This window comes from Pinus tabuliformis, chromosome 3_1 (genome assembly GCF_031772625.1).
Source record: "Pinus tabuliformis cultivar Carrire ecotype Pingquan chromosome 3_1, CPIR1, whole genome shotgun sequence".
In the NCBI taxonomy this organism is placed as follows: domain Eukaryota; kingdom Viridiplantae; phylum Streptophyta; class Pinopsida; order Pinales; family Pinaceae; genus Pinus; species Pinus tabuliformis.
The window spans coordinates 487486486-487509231 of NC_142301.1; the positions used below are offsets into that span (position 1 = coordinate 487486486).

General features: G+C 38.6%; 1 pseudogene; it reads right to left on the reverse strand.

The window, feature by feature from the left end:
• Window positions 1-5259: 5259 nt before the first annotated feature.
• On the reverse strand, window positions 5260-21183 carry LOC149187923 (allene oxide synthase 1, chloroplastic-like; annotated as a pseudogene).
• Window positions 21184-22746: the final 1563 nt, after the last annotated feature.

Consider the following 22746-nt stretch of genomic DNA (forward strand, 5'->3'; position numbering starts at 1 on the left):
AAGCTCTTGAGGCATCTCAATTGGCGATGGTCGTAAAAATGAATCATTATGGACTAGGGTTTTAATCCCCCTCATTGACTATGAATTTGTAACTTTGCTACCTAGGCTTCAATATGGTGATTATTTATGCTTAATTATTGTTGACTTTCAATGAATGCAACACATGATGTCCACTTTCATTGACCTAATTTGACCATGGTGAACTTCATTTCAAGGTGTTTTTACTTAGCTAAATGTGGTTAACTATGACGAAATTCATCTGAATTTGTTAACTATAGTTGGCCTTCCTGACTATGACTGATTGTAGTTGACTATTATTTCAAGTATGTTTTATTTCGTTAAAATTAGTTTATTAGACTAGTTGACTATCCTTAATCAACTATGCCTATGCCCACAATAACAATGGCCTAATTTTATTTCATCTTAATAAAGACTATGGATTGTTTTGTATCAATACACAACAATGTTATGTGTTTTTTCCAACTCCTTCCACACCATAACACAATCACCAATTCTAGTAAGCCTTCAGGCTTCATATTTAAATTACACTGGTGACTGAGTGCACAAGTTCTTGGAACACAATAAATCTGATAAATGGAGGTTGTAATAGACGAAAGAATTTATGTCAAATAAGGCCATCGACTAACGGGATTGCCCAACACTCGTCGAGCTTCCCAGTTCTTCAACGTTTTTTTTGGAGGGCGATGGTAGTAAACAAAGCAATAAGGAAGACTTATGTTTGTTAAGCTTATCAATTGACAGTGTTGTGTGAAGGATTCATTCAATATACTTTTCCTTACATCACAGTGGGTCTCCTTATTGAATGAGAACATTTACGTGCTGTAATTACAAGGTTCCGTCAAATCGATGGTTAATAGGGCCTCAAGGCTTGTCGAGTTTCAGAACTCAAAGGGGGTATGGAGGAAACCCAGTGATAATTTTTCCTGAGTACATGGAGGGCCTAATTTTGTTGGGGGCGGGCTCTCTTATTCCAACTTAGCACTATGAAACCCCTCTCGCGAGAACCATTCTAGTTTAATTAAGAATCCCGCACTAGGGCAAAACCTCGTGCTGCGAGAAACTTCAATTCACTGGATAATTTATGCTCGTTAGTTCTTACAACCCATTGCGATTTCCTAGTTGGGTAGTGGTGATAGATAAAGAATCTGACAAAATGGCTTTTGTTGCCATCAATTTACGAAGGTGCCAAAGGTCGGCACACATTCTTATCAGAGCTCCCTTCACTCTATTACAATTTAATTTATACATCTTCGGACTTCGTTTTCATTCATGAATTCTCCTTTCACACCCACACTCATATTCACACACATAGATTCAACTTGTATCCTCAACATGATTTATACATACAGGGCTTATGCACAAACATTTATTGAGTTAGAATTACACACTAAGGCCTCTTTGGACCAAACCATCCTCTCGCCTACTTACAATGTGCAAAGACTACATATATGGGAGGAATTCAAGCATCTCCACTCATCACATGATATTCACACCAGGCTACAAGGATATTCTTGTGAGGACTGAATTTTCTACACGCACTTGTAAATTCATATTCAACCATTCCCAGAATATAAACACATCTATCACAAATACATTGATTCCAAAGCACGAAGATCCAACATACACAATAACAAAGGATAATTTCACACAATTTATATCAACACAAGATTTATACAATATAGCTTTATTACACAATAGTTTTCCCTTTTCCACTCTTCCTTTTAGACCTCTCATGGTCCTTCGCCTCTCCTAGCCTTTTCTCCCTCTCTATTCATCTCGTCCCCTCTGACGTTTAACTAATCAAAATATCGCGATTACATCATGAAGGTTGTAACTAGCAGTCCTTTAGTAGATCTACATTTGTCCTCCTTTTAGAAAATACATAATATCTCAGCCTACTTATTTGTCTCTTTTATAATTTTCCACATGGCCAAGAATTTTAGTTCATCAAAACTCCCTTTACAACCTAAATTCCTTTCTAAAATTCACACACTTATATTTACATGAGAGAATTACTTTATACAAATCAAAATTATGGAATCTACCCTTTTAAGAAATTAAAATACCCTTTTAAACATGTACAACAAATGATGGATTTGGGTTTATATTGCTACATCACATAAGGAATGCAAATATAATTTTCTAACCTATTGGTCTGGCATATTTATCTAACTTAGTTATTTATCTATTGATATATCATATTTCTCTAATTATATTCTGTCTCTGAAATGAGACATTATAAATTTCTTTCCTAATTGTTTAAAATAATATAAAATAATTATTAAAAAACAAATAGTTGAAGCTGAAGCAAAGTCTCAGAAAAAGTGACACCAAAACCTACATAATTACAAAGCCACACTGATTGCTATTAGATGCTCTAACTTACATAGTGGGCTGGAATGGCCGATGACATTAGTACTAGGAATATCACCGGCATATGCTTTCCAAGAATTTACGTCATTATCACATGGAAGGGGAGAAGATGTTGAAGCAACTCCTGTGATCCACTGGTCGTGAGAAACTCAATCTCCTTATTTGGATCATGGGTTGAGAGGAGTAAAGCAAGAGTTTTAGGAGTCTAAGATTAAGTGAATATATCTAGAATCCATAGTGGGTTGTTTTAACATATTCTTTTTCTGTCGTTAAAATTTCCAAGAGCTAAAATTTATTGTGAGCGTGATTTTCTATATCTACTTTAAAACATTTCTCAAGGACTAATTTTTTTTCCTGAGTGTCTCTTCTTATATCTACTTTAAATCATTCCTCTTTGTTTAAGAAATAATTAAACTTGAGTCATTTTTCCCAATTTGTTATTGCACTACAACTTAATGATAAATGACATCTCTATGAGAAATTTATGTTACCTAACTCACCCAGAAATGTTAGAGCTCTGCTTTGCACCAAAGTCACTTAATGCACAGCAACATTTGGCGTTTACAGTGAGTTGCATGTTTTCTTTATATTAATAAAATAATAACAAATTAAATATTTTTTTATATAATAATAATTTATTTATAATGGCAATTAAATCATTACATTCATATTTTACAATATTGTTGGTGATAATGAGTATCCCTTGAGTATAAGAGTGATGTGTAGATGTAATATAAGAAAGTTTGTAAATATTTTTACATGTAGTTTTAATATGTTGAATTTAAATTTAATTACTAAGTACATGATAATATAAGAATATGGTTAATTATGGATATTCACATCCACTTTACTATAGATATTATTACCTTGTAAATAGGATTTGCTACAATACCATGGGCCAATACCATGTCTCATCAATACAATATGTCCTAAAACCATTTCTCATTTCACAATCAAAATATTTTATTTGAATTTAATTTTATAACATCTTTTAATTGAATCTAAAAGAAAAAAATAAGATTATAATTACTTTTGAGATATATCTATACCTCTATCACATTAAAATATATAAGATCTAAATAATAATTATAAATTAAGATCTATTTTACCATATAAATTAAGATAATAATTTTGTAGCCATATTTAAAAGCACCTAAAAACTTAATACTTACATTATACCAATATTTTTAATCATTGATATTCACCCCCATTTTACCATGGATATTATTAACCATACTATACCATTAAGCACACAAAAACTTAATACTTACAATAAATCAAAAATTTTAACCATGGATGTTCACCCTCACTTTACCATGGATATTATTAAACATATTATAGCATGGACCAATATGATGGCTCATCAATACCACATGTCAAAAAATCATATCTTATTTCATAATCAAAATAATACTTACAATATAACAAGATTTTTAACTATAGATACTCACCCTATTTTACCATGGATATTATTAATCATACTATACTATGGGCCAATATCATGACTCATATATGTAATCTAAACCATGAGACAATTAAATATCTACTTTCAACACTCATTTTTCCATAAAATTTCAATTAATCCACCCATCCTTATACATGAATGGAATAAGGAATAAAGATCTATTCAATAATTAGCATGCTTTTTTATTAGCATTGTACAAACTGACTAAGCATACTACAATTAGCATGCTTTTAGTCTTTGGGATAGTACAATTTTCATGAATACCCATTTTCAATCATTCCCAATAAAATTTAAGCTTAAAGTTAAACTTCTTTCGGATAGTATAGTTATGCCCATTTTCAATCACTCCCTATAAAATTTGAGCTTAAAGTTAAGCTTCACATAAACCAAGTTAAACATTACAAATTAAACCCCACACTAACCTTACTGTTAATCATTTCATCATTTCAAAGTTAGTGAAAGCGGAGATGAGACGAGACTGAAACACAGTTATACGCGTTTTATAACGCTATATATGATTTGAGTGCAAACAAAAATTATGTGAAACTCCAGCATCTTTCAGACTTTATTATTAGACTGCAAACACAGCCACATGTGAAATGCCTGCATTGCTCTTAGAAATCGGTAAGGACATTGTTGAACATGATATGGTAATGGCCTGAGAAGTAGAGCATGTAAATATTAGAATAGATTTATTTATACAAAGATTTAATATGAATTGAGAATGATTGATTTATTTATTTTTATGTACAAATTTATTTTCGAGCGTAAAAAAATATCGTGTAATTTTTTATTGTTTAAATTATATTTTTGAATGTTATAATTTGCTTGAGCTATTTTGTCAATCTACATTATGATGGTTTGTTTTGTTAGTAATATATTTTCAAGTATAAGTTAATATAACTTCATATTACAAATTTTTATTAATAATCCACATTTATTTAAACATTTTTTATATATAAATAGATATGAAATTGATATAAAGTATTAAAATATTTTTCAAAAGTATAAAGTTTATAAGTATTTACATAATTCTTTTTTTTTACTTTTAATTATTTATAGACAACTAATTAAACATATATAGCATTTTTTTCCTTTTTATTACATCTAATATTGTTTTTTTATTTAGAAAATATTTTATTATTATTATTATTATTATTATTATACATATATTACTTTTCTATTACATTTAATGACCATTTTATTTTTATTTTAAAAAATCAATATCCATCCAAATTAAATACAGACATACTTACAAATAGCTTTCACACTGAACAGTGGAATGAACTTAGGCCTCAATAAAATATTGAAAAAAAATTAACAGTAGAGAGAAGAGTAAAAACCATAAATTGAAATCTACTTTGCAACTTACATGATAAAAGTTTTAGAAGAAAGAGCCGTTAGTGAGTATCGTAAGTGTGACAGACGAGGAAGACGAAGATGTGCGCCAGAAAGTGGCAACCCATAGTTCCAACGATATCCTTCCCCGCACACTGCTTGTTGTCCGCGGACGTTTCTTCTGTTTCACGGCCATTGGACCACAGCAGGTGCTTCAGCATTTTCTCCCCTTCCTCGCCCATGAATCGTCGCGGAACGAACTTCTCTGCCTTGTAGAACAGTTTGGGATCCCGGGCTGCAAATGGTTGGTACCTGCACAACATATCGCGCTTCTTCACCGCATAACACCCGCCGTGGGATTCGACGAAGAAATCTTCCTTAGCTTTCCCGTACTGCAGTGGCACAGGCGGCTCTATCCTCATCACTTCGTACGCAGTAGACCGAACCAAGGCCATGCTCTGGAGAGCCTTGCCATTGAGTCCCCCATGTGCTTCAACAGCTCCGCGGACCTCTTCGGCCAGTGCTGTGCGCAATTTGCCGCCGGCGTTGACAATATATTTGAGCATACTGGTAAAATAAACGCACAGTCCCCCGAAGGCGTTGAAAGCGATGTAAACACAAGATTATTGCAGGCCTCTTCTCTGTTCAAGCCGAACTGCTTTTTGGCCACATCCAGCGCGGAAGTCGCATTCATCCACAGGAAATTATAGAGTTTGTGGTAATACTTGGAGACGAGGAAGAAGGGCAAAAGAAATAAATGGATGGTGAGCTCCTCCAACAATTTCGGAAGGACGCCTGAGCTTATGGTAGGGCCGGCCACAGCAGCGACCCACTTTATGATACAGGAAGGATTTTCGGTTCTGAGGCTGGCTGGGCCGGGAGCCACCGTGTTGTGGGGAAAAATGCCTATGCAGGACGATCCTATCCACCTAAGGTGTGACAGTGCCTTAGCAACAAACAGAGACAGCTATTCTAGTATTCTTCCTTTATGAATTAAGAATGAAGAGAGATGGATGGACTAACCGGTGTCTTCCGTTTGTCCCTCGATCCGATTTCTCTTCTCTTTGAGAGTTCCCAGCTACTTGCCTTCTCGCTCGCCCAGCTTCAATAGGTTCCTGCAAGATCACAAGAAGAGAACACTACACAAAGACATAGATTCATATTCATAACTAGTTCAGGATTAGAAATAAACTAAACATACTAATGCAATCATACATCAAAGACACATCAACATATAGGAGAAACCAAGATAGCTTTATTGATGAATAACAAGGTTCAGGAAGAGATACAACCCAGAGGGCTCCAATCCAGCATCTCCTTCCCAGCAAATGAAATTCCTATCTTCACCTTCCCTCAAAGCATTAAGCACCCAATGATTCCAACCTCAAACCAACAGCAATTCTTTGCAATAACAAAATTCCAGCCTCTGGATCTCATGGAGGAGAGATCCATATATAGATGTTTGGAGAGAGGATGAGTCAGCTTGAGATCTTACTAGTGTCCTCTCCCTCTGTCAGTTCTTGCTTCCACTTGGAGGTTCTTGCTTCCACTTGGAGATTGAGAACCTCTTACTCATCACTAGTCGAATTCACTCAGGCAAGTGTCATTGAGGAAGATTCTGGAAGCTTCCAGGGTCTTGACACCTTGTTGAATGAACTTGCCATTTGTCAATTCCCGCTCAGCGCACCCTGGTAGTGCTTCTACCTGCGTTGCAGTGCAGGTAGCCAGTGCAGACTTTGCATTTCAGCGCAGACAGCTAGTGGAGCCTCTGAATTGATCCTGAATTGACTTGTTTCTGAGCATTTTCTGGTGGAGAACTTCTGTGAATTGCTGTGGTTTGTTAGCCTTGTTCCTCTAGGGGTAGGAACAACATGTTTAGGGACTTTGGATCCCTTAGATTATGGACATTTCATGCTTATAGTTGTAAGGCACAAAAATGTCTATAACAGTTGCCCCCTAAAGTATGAGGCCATTTACCGGGTGAAATGCTTTATCAGGAGGATCCGAAGTTCATCCAATGCTAGGAGGAGACCTGTAATAAGATACAATACAATACATTATTTTTCATACTGCTTTCATGATCTAGCTGAGGTGGGCATTCCCATGCTCAGCTTTATAAATTCATTTTTCTGTACATAGAACAGACAATCGTCTGATGGTAGACTGATAATTTTGATGAAATTATCATCCTTTGGGTAGGATGATTATCTGCTGCAATGATGTACATGTCAATGTCTTTATCTTTCCTGAATATATATCGCAGCCCGGATGGATGAAACTAGATCCGGGGTCTTCAAACTCGTTCGATCTTCACTCTAAGTACAAGTCGATCCATGTGAGAAATGTTCTGAAGTCGAACATGGAAAGACATCGCTTGATTACCGGTCAATGAGGTAAACCGTTAACAAGCGCGAGAGGAATCACCAATAATGATAATGACCCTCAAGGTACTGCAGTACAATTCACGTGGTGTGAATAAAGGACTTGGCGTCGAACACCACGTAAAATCTTTTGGTCGAAGGTCATTGATGTATACCTGTCGCCGGAAGTGAGAAACTTGCCATTGAGGCATGCAAGCTTCAAAGTACTGAAGGGGTTGTTCCTAGATCAACTTCTTGGATAATGGGCTGATGTCGACAAGAAGCGATCCGTCAAAGGAGGGCCTTAATGAATCCCACATCAGTGACATGGAACGGAGCAAATGGTTTTGATGGAGGTGAAAACGATCTGATGACATATGATTCAGGGTGGCGGTCATGAAAGGATGAAGGATAATGTATGGCAGCGGATGGGACACGGTTGAATCCTCTGAACGACTTCTCTTGAACATATGGCGACACTTGTGCGATGGATCGGTAGCATTACCCCAAATATGGATGGTATGGCGAGACCATGGTGATGTGACCGGTGAATGAAACAACCCAACCCGACTGTGGTACGGAGGAAAAGTGTCATGTTCAAGAGCGACTTGCTACCATCAAAGTTTTCTTGAGTTTCTCCCAATTTTTCCCCAGTCATTGCTGACCAGTACCTCTTTATTTTTGTCAAGCTTGAGGAGGATAACATATGCTTGTTCTATAACTTGCCCTTCGGGCAAGCCCATCGCTATGTTTTAACGAGCCTAGCGATAGTGAAACTCGTTCTCGTCTAAAGACAAGTTTGTCGCTATTTAATGCATTTAACGAGTCTAACGACAAGGACAACTCGGTCCTTTTCATTTTTAGAGAGTCTGAAAAGGTACGTAAAGTCAACTCCGGAAGTCCTTTTTCGTCATCTAATCCCTTAAGTCTGAAAAAGTATAAAACAATACAGAAGGGATGAGTTTTCGATAGTTTTAACCAGCCGAACAAAACAAGCGCTCGATCTTTTTGTGCAATAATCCCTCAGGTCCAAAAAGATTAAAATCTAGAGGAGGGATAGCTCTTCCGGTTGCTTTAACGAGCTGGAAGGCCAGAACTTGGAAATCTTTTCATATTTTACGAGTCAGATGAAAAGAGCTTAAAGAAGACTCGTCTTTTGAGGAACGAGTGAAAAAACGGGTTAGCAGCTGATTCCAGGTACGGGTTGGAATTTTCCAATCACGACAGTGTCACAAGGATGGCTAGTGAAATCACTCTTCGCAGCTGTTTCTCAAAATGGGTAAACAATCATATGGAGGTGAACAATCGGCCAATGGAAAAGTGGAGGTGACGGTGCAAACACGACCAAGGCTTTAATGGCTGATGATATTACATTCACGGTGGTTATTTACCGGAATAGTTCATTTTTTAACGAACTTAAACGCGGGTGGAAACATTTGCTCGGCCTTATGTTTATTTTTTAACGAGCATGAACTATGTGCTAAAACTGCTCGGATCTTGCGTTTATTTTTTAACGAGCATGAACTGTGTGCTAAAACTGCTCGATTACCCAGTCATATGATAAGAATGTCTCATTAAGATTCTATTTTTTATGGAGCTTCATCTTACAAAGCTTTGCTCCGGATCCTTTCGTTATGCAAGTTCGGAAACGACTAATCCTACGAGTTTAAAGGGTTAGACCTACAGGTTTAAAGGGAGGACCTAAAAATTTAAAAAATAAATAGCCGTCCCTTGCTTGCACTCCAAAAGGTTTGCATGCCCCCAGGTATAAAATATGATTTCAAGGTTACCCTTACTTTGTCCACCAAAACATTTGTTTAAGCAGGAAAGGCCTACCTCTTTCAGGCTACCCAAAGATTGTTTCATTAATCTTTCAAACAAAACACTTCTTCGGCGGTGTCTACCGAGATAGACAAAGGTGAATGACCTTAGTGCCAAACACGTAGCTTTGACAAGAGAATCTTATTCTAGAATAACCCTCTTCCAGCATGGGCGGGGTACAGACTAGTCATATTCTCCCACGGAAACCTACCTTATACCCAAAGTTTTCCTGCCGAAGCAGACCAGGACGCATGCCCCCTGGGTTCCAGTCATATCCTCCCGGATTACTCGCGCTCATCAGGAGGACGGACCGTGGGTTGAGACATTTCTTGCATGAAGATACCATTTAGGGAAGGTATATGACTATTTGCGATGCATGATCCGGGAAATGAAAGCTGGTCCACGAGCTTGACCACTCTTCCTTCGTGCGGAAAACACATTACTCTAAAGAGTGAGGAGACGATGGCTCCCATGCAATATATATAGTCTCGTCCAAGGAGTAGGTTATAATCCAAGGGTCCTTGAACGACCATCACGTTCATTTGAATGGTCTTCCCTTTCAATGTGATAGGCACATTGGGGAGGATCCCTAAAGGTCGATTGGTTCCTTTATCGAAGCTTGTCAGATTTCTCATTTCAGGCAAAAGCGCTGGCGAACCAAGCGCTTTCCAAGCAATAGAGGAAAGGATACTCACAGATGCCCCCTCATCAATGATGGTGCCAGCCATTACCATTCTGTATATTTGAACGATAATTCTGAATGGTATGCTTGCTGGCAAACGGGGTCTGCCTAGTTGGTTCCAGTCGAACGAGACAACTAGGTTGCTTGGTGGTGGGACCGAATAGACGGCCGGGTATGACTCTGATGAAGTTCCTTCCTGCGATAAAGGAATGGGCAAATTGCCCCCTTGTTCGTCGGACTCTGTGTTGATGAAGAGAATTTGGACGGTGTCGTCTTTATTCTCTTTTGTGATGGTATCATTCGAAGATAGAGCCTCTGAAGGCAAAACCGGGTCAACTGCCGCCTCAACCTTTTGACTTTTGTCAAGTATGGATTCAGATGGTTCATCCTCAATGATAGGTGTTTCGGCTGACCACCTGAGCAGGCCAGCCGGGTTCTCAACTGGTGAAGGACTTGGCAGGAGTTTTTGATATCCAGGAGGAAGTTGCGCTCGTAAAATCGGGCGATCTTCCAAAACTCTTTTAGCCTCGTCTAAGAAGGGACAACGGTGGATGGCATGGTCGCCTTCACACAGTTTGCAGGGAAATCTAGCTTTCCCTCTCTGTCCTGTGGCTTCACTTTCACTAGTTGACGGTGAGCTGTCAACATGGCTATCAGAGGTTGACGCTACCGAATTGTGCAAACGGGGAGACCAGTCCCTTAGTATTCGAGGGATGCAGGGACAATCTCTGTGGAAGTGGTCTCCCTTGCATATGACACATGGCGATTTAGGCCTAGTCAGTGCTATGTGTGGATTTTTGTCAGACGACACTTGTTTGCCCCCAGTCGCTTTTGGCTCTTTCTTCTTCTTCTCTTTCTTCTTCTTTTCCTTCTTCTCCTTAGGAACTTGGTTTTTTGTTTTACCAATTCCGTCAAGCGAAGAGGAAGGAGGAGAGGAAGAATTAGATGAAGTAGAAGGCTGGTGGGAAACTCTGGTCTGGTCTAACTGTTGATTCGACTGTTCAGGAATAGTGGTGTTCTGAACGACATTGGTTGAGAAGAGCCAGACCGGCAAGCCAATTGTCAGTCCTGGAAGCGACAATGTGGCCATGTGGGGCGCACCAACATCTCCCCAAGAGGAGAAGGGACTAGGATTTCCACCAAGGGGAATTCCTTGGTTGGTGTGCTCCATTTTCTCAACCTAAAGATCAACGCAGGAAAAAGGGGTGATTGTTCCGTTTAAAATAAATTTTAACGACGCTTTAGACACAACTTGCTTTTTCAATTTTAAAGAGTCGAGAAAAAGCTAAAGATGACTCTAGTCTCCTTCGATGTTTTAACGAGCCCGAAGTGACAAATGCTCGGATGGACTTTTTCCGTTATAGAGTCTGAAAAAGGCCAAAAGGAACTGCTCTGGAGTTCTAGGTAGAGGGTGTGCCAAACTTTTCGCAAAACCACATAATACTTTTTAAGGTACGGGCGGTCGATCTTCCTGAATGCTGTGTTCAGTGCATTGCGATCAGTAGGGCGGCCGACATGGCTTCCTAAGGATAAAGGTTTTATGCCTATAGGGGTCTCCCAATATATACTCGACAGTACGTGGGAGCACAATCCGTACTGGCGCTATTGTCCCTCAGGAGGAATCACCCACCATCAACGAGATCGACAGTCACCAGGCTTTACAACGCCGGAACACGTCTCTAGCCTAGACCTCTATGTTGTGCGTTAAGTTACAAAGCATTGTTAAGTTCATTCAATTTATTTTAGGTTGATCTTTTTAGCAGTTTGCCTTTTGAGGTTCACCACGAGATGTATGGTACAATTCCTAAATGCAGTCTAAAGATGATAAGCAATCTTTTCTATCTTTTCAATCATGAAAATCCTAGCTACAAAGGGAAAAGAAAGACACCATCTTTTCTCAAAGAGCAATCAGCACACTCTAATGCACTTTCCCTAAATCAAGCATGCAAACTATCAAGATGCAAATGCACAATGCAGGTGTTTGTTTTCCGCTTTCTTAGTATTGATGCCTAAAAAGAAAGCTTTTTGTACAACTTTGAATTTGCTTTTAAATGACAAATACAAACAAGTTTACTTTTTCGAAATCAGAAAGGGTAGAAGAGATTACAACACTTAACGATTTTCGAAATGAATACTTGTTTCGACACTTAAAAGAGACAAACTCAAACCAAAAGCAAAAGTAAATGTATAATCAACTGCAAACAACCAATGAACTCTCTCCTAAGATCACAATCAACAGATCTGAATCAAGGGCTACAGGATGATTATTTCACTCTTGCAAAGGAAAACTGTAAATGACGCCACAAACACATAAAAACACTCACAGTCTTTTTGTACAAAAGGAGGCAGAATTTAGGCAGAGAAAAGGAGTTATCAGACAGGTACCTATGCTGGTTACAGGCTGCAAAAAACAGAGATCAAAACAAGGCAAAACAGAGCAGAGAACCCCAGCTGCACAAGGCCTAACTGGATCAACGCACCCTCAACACAGGGGTTTTGACATTCAGCGCAGGTAGCCTTCACGGGACCTGCGTTGAAATGCAGAACCTCTTCACAGGGTCTGCGCTGAAGGAGAAACGAGAGTTTCTCACTGGGTTTTGGGTCACAGTTTGCTGATTAATCTACGGTTTCAGGCCAAATAAAAGCAACAAGCAAGGTACAATCAAAGGGATGCTTTGAGGAAGGGCTAAGATCTATCACAAAGGATCATCAAATCATTTGTGAGTCCATTGTTCAGATCATAGACAAATCTAGTGATTGGATCAAAGCAGCAGCTGTCTACTTTGCATCTGAGAATAGCAGATGCAGTTCGATTGTTGTTGTTGAGTCTATGAAACAAACAATGATGGAAACACAAATAAAATGACTAAACAGATCTCCCCAGCGGAGTCGCCAATTTGTTGTGGGGAAAAATGCCTATGCAGGACGATCCTATCCACCTAAGGTGTGACAGTGCCTTAGCAACAAACAGAGACAACTATTCTGGTATTCTTCCTTTCTGAATTAAGAACGAAGAGAGATGGATGGACTAACCAGTGTCTTCCATTTGTCCCTCGATCCGGTTTCTCTTCTCTTTGAGAGTTCCCAGCTACTTGCCTTCTCGCTCGCCCATCTTCAACAAGTTCCTGCAAGATCACAAGAAGAGAACACTACACAAAGACATAGATTCATATTCATAACTAGTTCAGGATTAGAAATAAACTAAACATACTAATGCAATCATACATCAAAGACACATCAGCATATAGGAGAAACCAAGATAGCTTTATTGATGAATAACAAGGTTCAGGAAGAGATACAACCCAGAGGGCTCCAATCCAGCATCCCCTTCCCAGCAAATGAAATTCCTATCTTCACCTTCCTTCAAAGCATTAAGCACCCAATGATTCCAACCTCAAACCAATAGCAATTCTTTGCAATAACAAAATTCCAGCCTCTGGATCTCATGGAGGAGAGATCCATATATAGATGTTTGGAGAGAGGATGAGTCAGCTTGAGATCTGACTAGTGTCCTCTCCCTCTGTCAGTTCTTGCTTCCACTTGGAGATTGAGAACCTCTTACTCATCACTAGTCGAATTCACTCAGGCAAGTGTCATTGAGGAAGATTCTGGAAGTTCCAGGGTCTTGACACCTTGTTGAATGAACTTGCCATTTGTCAATTCCCGCTCAGCGCACCCTGGTAGTGCTTCTACCTGCGTTGCAGTGCAGGTAGCCAGTGCAGACTTTGCATTTCAGCGCAGACAGCTAGTGGAGCCTCTAAATTGATCCTGAATTGACTTGTTTCTGAGCATTTTCTGGTGGAGAACTTCTGTGAATTGCTGTGGTTTGTTAGCCTTGTTCCTCTAGGGGTAGGAACAACATGTTTAGGGACTTTGGATCCCTTAGATTATGGACATTTCATGCTTATAGCTGTAAGGCACAAAAATGTCTATAACACACCGGGTCAGCACCGACAATGGACCGGAAAAGAAAATTACACAGCAATTGATCCATCTGATCACTGAAACTTGCCTTCCCGCTACTCGCCATTTCATTCTCTAGGGACACGCTGAGCTCATCGAACACCTTGGCAAACTCTGGAAAATTTCTCTCTCGATTTCTGTAGAGTAAATCAAGGCACCAACGCTTAAGCCTGTGATGTTTTTCACAAGATGGGTCCATAAAAATGGTAGGCCTGTATCCGCCGGTGAATTCGAGGCTGGGCATGTAAGAGCCCGCCAGATAACTCTTATCCACCTTTACTCAAATCGTACAGCACGGGGAAGCTCTTACCATCTAGCAATATTATGACTCGATTGTACGAGAAGAAAGTGTTGAATATGTAATTTCAACGCAGCCGTACCAACGCCCAAACCGCTCAGCAAAACCGCCTTTCAATTTCGGACCGCCTTCCAGCGTAAAGTTGTTTCCATACTCTCGAGCCCGATGCAATAAAATTTGGGCACGCGTCCCTCCCCATACGTCAGCCTACGCAACATTTCGGAGGCTAAAGTTCTGCAGCAAAATGCCTCCCGATATCTCTGTCCGCCGTTCGATTGTCTCCAGCATTCTCGTCCGTTGATTGTGTAAAGCTGCATACGAACCAACATTAAAGTTTTTGCGTGGAGTAAAATTCAAAGTTTCGTTGACCACCGGTAAAATAATTTAATGAATTAAATATGCCCGTAGGAGTATTGGTAAGTGTTTTAAATTTTAATGTTTTTATATATCGGAGGTATGGGCACATATGCACGTTACGTAATTTTTGGTATGGCATATGTACAATATGTAAGTTTTTTTTAATGCGTTGACCATATGTATTGTAAAAACCCACGGTAGTATAGAATGTTTTTGTATTAAGTTTTTTTTTGATAACGAGCCATAAAATATATGCTCGTGGGGTTTGTTCATTGAATCTGTAATGAAACACACAGCAGTGTGTAGAAAAGAAAGAGAACAGGGGAGGGCTGTAATGTTTTGTTGGCCATCGTAAAACGAAGGAACAGCATGAAATTTTTATTGCATTGTTGATTCTTAAAAGAGGATATATGCACAGCAGTGCGGGGTGTATGAGTTTTTGAAGTTGCATATGTAAATTTCTTTTACAGCAGTATGTAAAAGAAGATTTTTACACCAGTAAGTAAAATGTTTTCACAAGAGTGAATGTAAATGAGAATTTTACCCAGCACAGTAAATTCTCAGGCAGAGACAGAGTTTTGTTGAATATTTTTTTTTGGTGAATCCCTCTCAGCAAAGAGGATGAATATGTATTTGGCATTTTGTCTTAATGAACATAAATCTTTTTGTGGTGGTGTAATACTCTGTTCTCAGTAAAAAAAAATTAAAGCCTCCCTGTGCAAAAAGATCCTGGAGTAAAGGAAACAGAGCATTGCCTCTGTGTGTTTGAATTGTTTGTTTTTGGGATTTTCTCAGAAAAATCCCCAACAGTGGTATCAGAGCAGGCTTAGGCTCTTTGAAAGTGTTCAAGAAGCTGAAGGGAGGAGTCTTTTGTTGCAGCAGTAGATCTTCTCCAGCAGAGTGAAGGCTCAGTCAAGAAAATACTCAGGTATTCCTCAAAGTTTTCTTTTTTTTACTGCTGAAGAAATAGTCAGTGTTTTAAAATACACAGTCAAGAAATTGAAGCATAACTAAGGATGCAAGGAATGGCCAGCACAAGCACTGGTATGGGTATGTTTAATACCCAGCTCCCACAGTTCAATGGGAAAAACTATGACTATTGGGCAATAACCATGACAGCCCTATTTGCCTCTCAAGATTTATGGGAAATAGTTGAATATGGTTTTGAAGAACCAGCAGATGAAAATGAGTTTAATAGATTAACTCCAGCAGAGAAGGATCTGTTGAAGAGCAATAGGAAGAATAATTCAAAAGCCCGTGTGTTGTTGTATCTACCAGTAGACCAGAGTGTGTTTCCAAGGTTAGCAACAGCTAAGACATCCAATGAAGCATGGAAAACCCTCAAGACAGCCTATCAAGGCATGGAGAGAGTGAAGACAGCAAAACTACAATTGCTGAGAAAAGATTTTGAGAATCTGAACATGAAGGAGTCAGAAAACATTGACTCATTCTTCACACATGTGATTGGTCTGATCACACAGATGAGGACTCATGGAGAAACCATTGAAGAAAGGAGGATTGTGGAGAAAATATTGAGGGTCTTACCCTCAAAGTTTGATGCAATTGTCACCACCATTGAAGAGACAAAGGATCTCTCAAACTTTTCAGTTGATGAGCTTCATGCATCACTGATAACACATGAGCAGAGTTTGAGTAGAAATGAAAACTCATCTCTAGAGCAAGCCTTCAAGACCCAGATGTCCTTTGGAAGAGGAAGAGGTCAAGGCAGAGGAAACAAGAGAGGAAGAGGCAGAAGCCAAAACAGAGGTGGAAGGAACAGCCCAGCAAATGCTCAAGGAAGAGGCAGCAATCCAAATCAGAACCAAGACCAAGGCAGCAGCGAACAAAGAGGACAACATCATGCTCAAGGACAAAGGTATGAAAAATCCAATGTCCAATGCTATTATTGTAAAAAATATGGGCATTATGCCAGTGAATGTAGGAAGAAGCAACATGATATAAGTAATAGACAAAATGCAAATGTCACTAGAGAAAACATCAGCCAACATAATGTGTTGTTAGCTTGTAACATGGCTGAAACAAACAGTGAGGACATATGGTTTTTAGACTCAGGTTGCAGCAACCATATGACAGGAAACATAGCCTTCTTTTCTGCCCTAGATAAAAATGTGAAATCAGAAGTCACACTAGGAACTGATAGTAAAATCTCTGTTATGGGAAAAGGAGAGGTAAAAATATTTACAAAGCAAGGAGAAAAGAAAACCATAGCAGATGTATACTATGTCCCTGGAATGAGATGTAACCTCTTGAGTATTGGACAGCTTGTCCATAAGGGGTACAATGTTTTCTTTAAAAATGATGTGTGCACCATCATGGATATAGCACCCAGCAAACGATGCATTGCTGAAGTAAAAATGACAAGGAACAGGATGTTCCCTCTCAGGATCAGGGCAGATTTGAAAAACAAAAATGAAATTGCAGCAGTTACCCAAGAGGCTTTCCAAAGTGTGCCAAATGATGAAAATTGGTTGTGGCACTTGAGATTTGGACATCTCAATTTTGGAGGTCTAAACTTGTTAAGCAGAAAAAGAATGGTAAGAGGACTACCATTGATAGAGAAACCGGACAGCCTTTGTGAAGGTTGCATTTTGGGGAAACAACATAGAGAAAGTTTTCCATCAGGTAAAAGCATAAGGGCAAAGGCACCCTTAGAGATCATCCACTCAGATTTATGTGGACCGATGCAAGCTCCATCATTAGCAGGCAGCCAATATTTCCTAACATTCATTGATGATTTTACAAGAAAAACTTGGGTACATTTCCTTAAAAACAAAAGTGAAGTGTTTGAGAAATTCCAAAATTTCAAGGCATTTGTGGAGAACTAAAGCGGGCTGCATATAAAAGTTTTAAGAACTGACAGAGGAGGTGAGTATATCTCCAAGGAATTCCTACGATTTTGTAGAGAAAATGGAATTCACAAACAGTTTACAGCAAGGTACACTCCGCAGCAAAATGGAGTTGCTGAAAGGAAGAATAGGACCATCATGGATATGGCGAGGAGCATGTTGAAGGCAAAGCATTTGCCAAATGATTATTGGGCTGAAGCTGTAAATTGTGCAGTTTACATTTTGAACAGGTGTCCTACAAAAGCAGTGTTGAACAAAGTGCCGGAAGAAGCATGGAGTGGGAGAAAGCAAGGAGTCACCCACATGAGAGTTTTTGGATGTGTGGCCTATGCACACATACCAGATCAGCTAAGGAGGAAGTTGGACAACAAAGGGGAGAAATGTCTCTTCATTGGATACAGTGAGGAATCCAAAGCTTACAGGTTGTATATCCCATCTACCAAGAAGTTTTTTGTCAGCAGAGATGTTCAATTCATTGAAGAAGAAGCTTGGGATGGAAGCATAGAGAAAACAGTGAATGTTAAAAACTGTTTGTCTCATGATGAAGATGATGAGGAGGTGGCTGAAATGCATCCCCAAACAGCAGCGCCAACACAAGGACAGCAAGGGACACCATTGAGGATAAATGAGAGTGCTTCTCCAAGCACACCACAAGGAGGAAATTCAAGTGCGTCTTCAAGCACTTGCACACCAAATGAAAGAGGTAAGAAATTTAGAAATCTAAGTGATATTTATGATGAAGGAATGAATTCCTTATTTGCCTTGTATTGTCATGTTGATGATCCTATTCATTTCGAAGATGCAATTAAAGATAAGAAATGGATAGAAGCTATGGATGAGGAGATGAATGCCATAGAGAGAAACAAAACATGGGATTTGGTTGAGCTACCAAAAGGTAAAGAAGTCATTGGAGTAAAATGGGTTTACAAGACCAAGAGCAATGCTGAAGGCAAGATAGAAAGGCACAAGGCAAGGCTGGTTGTCAAAGGGTACAAGCAGCAGTATGGAAGAGATTATGAGGAGACTTTCGCACCGGTTGCAAGAATGGAAACCGTGAGAGCAGTGCTGTCCATAGCAACTCAAAACAAATGGAAAGTCTACCAAATGGACGTGAAGTCAACATTCCTAAATGGAGTGTTAATGGAAGAGGTTTATGTTGAACAACCTCTAGGCTATGAGAAGAAAGGTGAAGAGCACAAAGTGTGCAGATTGAAGAAGGCTCTTTATGGGCTGAAGCAAGCGCCAAGAGCATGGTACAGCAGGATAGATTCATATCTATTGGATAATGAATTCGACAAGTGTGAGGGAGAACCCACCGTCTACATCAAAGAAAAAGATGGTAAAATTTTAATTGTTGTTTTATATGTTGATGATGTTATTTTCACAGGTAATGATGATCAGCTCATTGAGAATTTTAAATCAGTCATGAAAGAGGAATTTGAAATGACTAACATGGGTTTCTTGAGATACTTCTTAGGCATAGAAGTAGATCAAAATGAAAAAGGAATTTTTATCTCACAAGCTAGATATGTAAATCAAGTATTGAGCAGATTTAACATGCAAGAATGCAAGGCAGCGATCACTCCCACAGTAATGGGATTAAAACTCAGCAGAGAGGACAGCAACAAGGATTTTGATCCTAGTTTGTACAAGAGTATTGTTGGCAGCCTTATGTATTTAACAGCAACTAGGCCTGACATTATGTATGCTGTTAGTTTAATTTCCAGATTTATGGAGAGGCCAAAGGAGGCACATTGGCAGGCAGAAAAAAGAATTTTGAGGTATGTCAAAGGTACCAAAATGTTTGGCATATTATATAGTGTCTCAGAAAGTTCAGATTTAATTGGATACACTGATAGTGATTGGGCTGGAAGTGTAGATGATCGGAAAAGCACTTCCGGTTATGTTTTTCATATGGGTTCAGGAGCCATTTCATGGGCTTCTAAGAAGCAGTCCATTGTAGCATTGTCTACAGCAGAGGCTGAATATGTGGCAGCTACAGCAGCAGCATGTCAAGCAGTTTGGATGAGAAGAATGTTGAGGAGCTTAGGCCAAGAGCAGGCAAAAGCGACAGTGATTTTTTGTGACAATAGCTCAGCTATTGCATTGTCAAAGAATTCAGTGTTTCATAAGAGAACGAAACACATTGATACAAGGTTTCACTACATCAGAGAATTGGTGGACAATGGAGAAATTGTCCTAGAACATTGCAGGACTCATGAACAGGTAGCAAACATCTTGACAAAGCCATTGGATCAGAAAAGCTTTGAATTTTTGAGAAAGTGTCTGGGTATGACTGAATGTCCAGCAGTTGAAATTAAAGGGGAGTGTTGAATATGTAATTTCAACGCAGCCGTACCAACGCCCAAACCGCTCAGCAAAACCGCCTTTCAATTTCGGACCGCCTTCCAGCGTAAAGTTGTTTCCGTACTCTCGAGCCCGATGCAATAAAATTTGGGCACGCGTCCCTCCCCATACGTCAGCCTACGCAACATTTCGGAGGCTAAAGTTCTGCAGAAAAATGCCTCCCGATATCTCTGTCCACCGTTCGATTGTCTCCAGCATTCTCGTCCGTTGATTGTGTAAAGCTACATACGAACCAACATTAAAGTTTTTGCGTGGAGTAAAATTCAAAGTTTCGTTGACCACCGGTAAAATAATTTAATGAATTAAATATGCCCGTAGGAGTATTGGTAAGTGTTTTAAATTTTAATGTTTTTATATATCGGAGGTATGGGCACATATGCACGTTACGTAATTTTTGGTATGGCATATGTACAATATGTAAGTTTTTTTTAATGCGTTGACCATATGTATTGTAAAAACCCACGGTAGTATAGAATGTTTTTGTATTAATTTTTTTTTGATAACGAGCCATAAAATATATGCTTGTGGGGTTTGTTCATTGAATCTGTAATGAAACACACAGCAGTGTGTAGAAAAGAAAGAGAACAGGGGAGGGCTGTAATGTTTTGTTGGCCATCGTAAAACGAAGGAACAACATGAAATTTTTATTGCATTGTTGATTCTTAAAAGAGGATATATGCACAGCAGTGCGGGGTGTATGAGTTTTTGAAGTTGCATATGTAAATTTCTTTTACAGCAGTATGTAAAAGAAGATTTTTACACCAGTAAGTAAAATGTTTTCACAGCAGTGAATGTAAATGAGAATTTTACCCAGCACAGTAAATTCTCAGGCAGAGACAGAGTTTTGTTGAATATTTTTTTTTGGTGAATCCCTCTCAGCAAAGAGGATGAATATGTATTTGTCATTTTGTCTTAATGAACAGAAATCTTTTTGTGGTGGTGTAATACTCTGTTCTCAGTAAAAAAAAATTAAAGCTTCCTTGTGCACAAAAGATCTTGGAGTAAAGGAAACAGAGCATTGCCTCTGTGTGTTTGAATTGTTTGTTTTTGGGATTTTCTCAGAAAAATCCCCAACAGAAAGGCGGACCAGGCGGCATATTCACTCTGAACACTGTGCTCTTGTATTTCTCCACACGACGTTCGAAGAATTTATCTGTTCCTTTGAAATATTCGAATCGATCCAAGATGGCTCCAATAAAGGAAAGGCCATAAGTTCCAGGGATCTCCATTACAGGAGACCGCTCTGGTGCGGCCGCGCTTGGTGTCTCCATCGTCTTACCGGTCTCTAAACTTACTGAAATATGGTAAAAAGAACCCTTTTCGAACCTAATGTAATGTGCTGTGCTGCGGTGGAAGGTAGCGACTATATGGCACAGACAGGGCATGAGGAACCACGTGCAATATTAAATAGTTTCATCTAATGGGCTCTAAGCAATTTCCAAGGCAACAGGGTTTCGAAATAGGTTATTCATATTATAGACAAAATAGAATTATAGTGAATAACTAGTTCTCTTAATAGTTTAATATTATTCATCACGATTATATTTTTATATTCTTTATAAATATTTCTATAAAATAGAAGTTAATAGTACTTGAAAAAAGATTGACCAAGTTTTGATACGAAATGTGGTCTTACTTAGCTTCATAGATACTACATGTATTTCTCTTAAACCATAACTTGAGTTGATTGAGTGATGAAATAGGCTCTACCGCACAATTACTACAAACCTATGTAGAGGATAATTGAATTGGAAAATAGATAAGGAAAAACAGATAGAAAAATCGATAGTAGATAAATATTTTATTTTAGAAATTATAACTAGGAAAACTAACCATCCTTTAAGCTTCATTACTCTTTATATTCTTCACCAAATGTAAAGCTAGATTACGATTAATGTTCTGCACCAAATGTAAAGCTAGATTACGATTAATGTTGAACTTAGTCTAAAGCTAAGATCATTGCACTTCTTACATCACCTTTGGTCTTTGACAAACCATTCTTTTCATTAGCCTTAAATCATGCTTTATTTATAACAACAATAAAACCTTAATTCTAACACTAAAACCAATTATAGAAACTTGAATCTAATTGGTTAAGATCTTAGGAATCTCAATATTTCTAACCATTTCTTACACAATTCAATTGCATTCAATCACCACTCAACTACGAGTTGGTTTTTGTTATCCATCAACCATGCACATCCATTAAGTACACAATAAATATGAAGAAAATCCACAAAACTCTGCAATTGCTAATATGAACAGTCTTAAAACTACATTATTTTCATATAGACACAAAATTTCTTTACTAAAACTTGCAACAGAATACGAAAAGAAAGAAGTACACAATCACAATAATCAAGGCACAAAATTTTCTAGGGAACCTAACTAGGAAAACCCTCTTCTTGTCCTTCAGAATTTTATTGAAGCAATTTGAGCAACAAAACTCTTACAAATACAACTTGTTTTAATAGAGAATACAATTTGATTCCCTCTGCTTGTACTAAACTTAAACTCTCCTTGCAAGGCATGTGATATACTCCTCGATTTCCTCCTAATTCCTTGTGCATAGGATGAACCTAAATTATTGCAAAATTCCTAAGGAAATTCTTCTCTCCAACAATATGCACAAGCTACTCTTGGCACACCTTTCTCTCACAAGATCCACACATAAACCTGTGAAACCTTCTTACAAACCCATGAGCTCTATTGTCTTGTCTCACCAGCTCATGCTCACAAGACAATGATTAAACATGTGCCTTTGTTCCTCCTTTTAAAGCAATTCAAACGATTAAAATTTGTGAGTTCTATATTAGGAAAGTGGAACTAGTGGT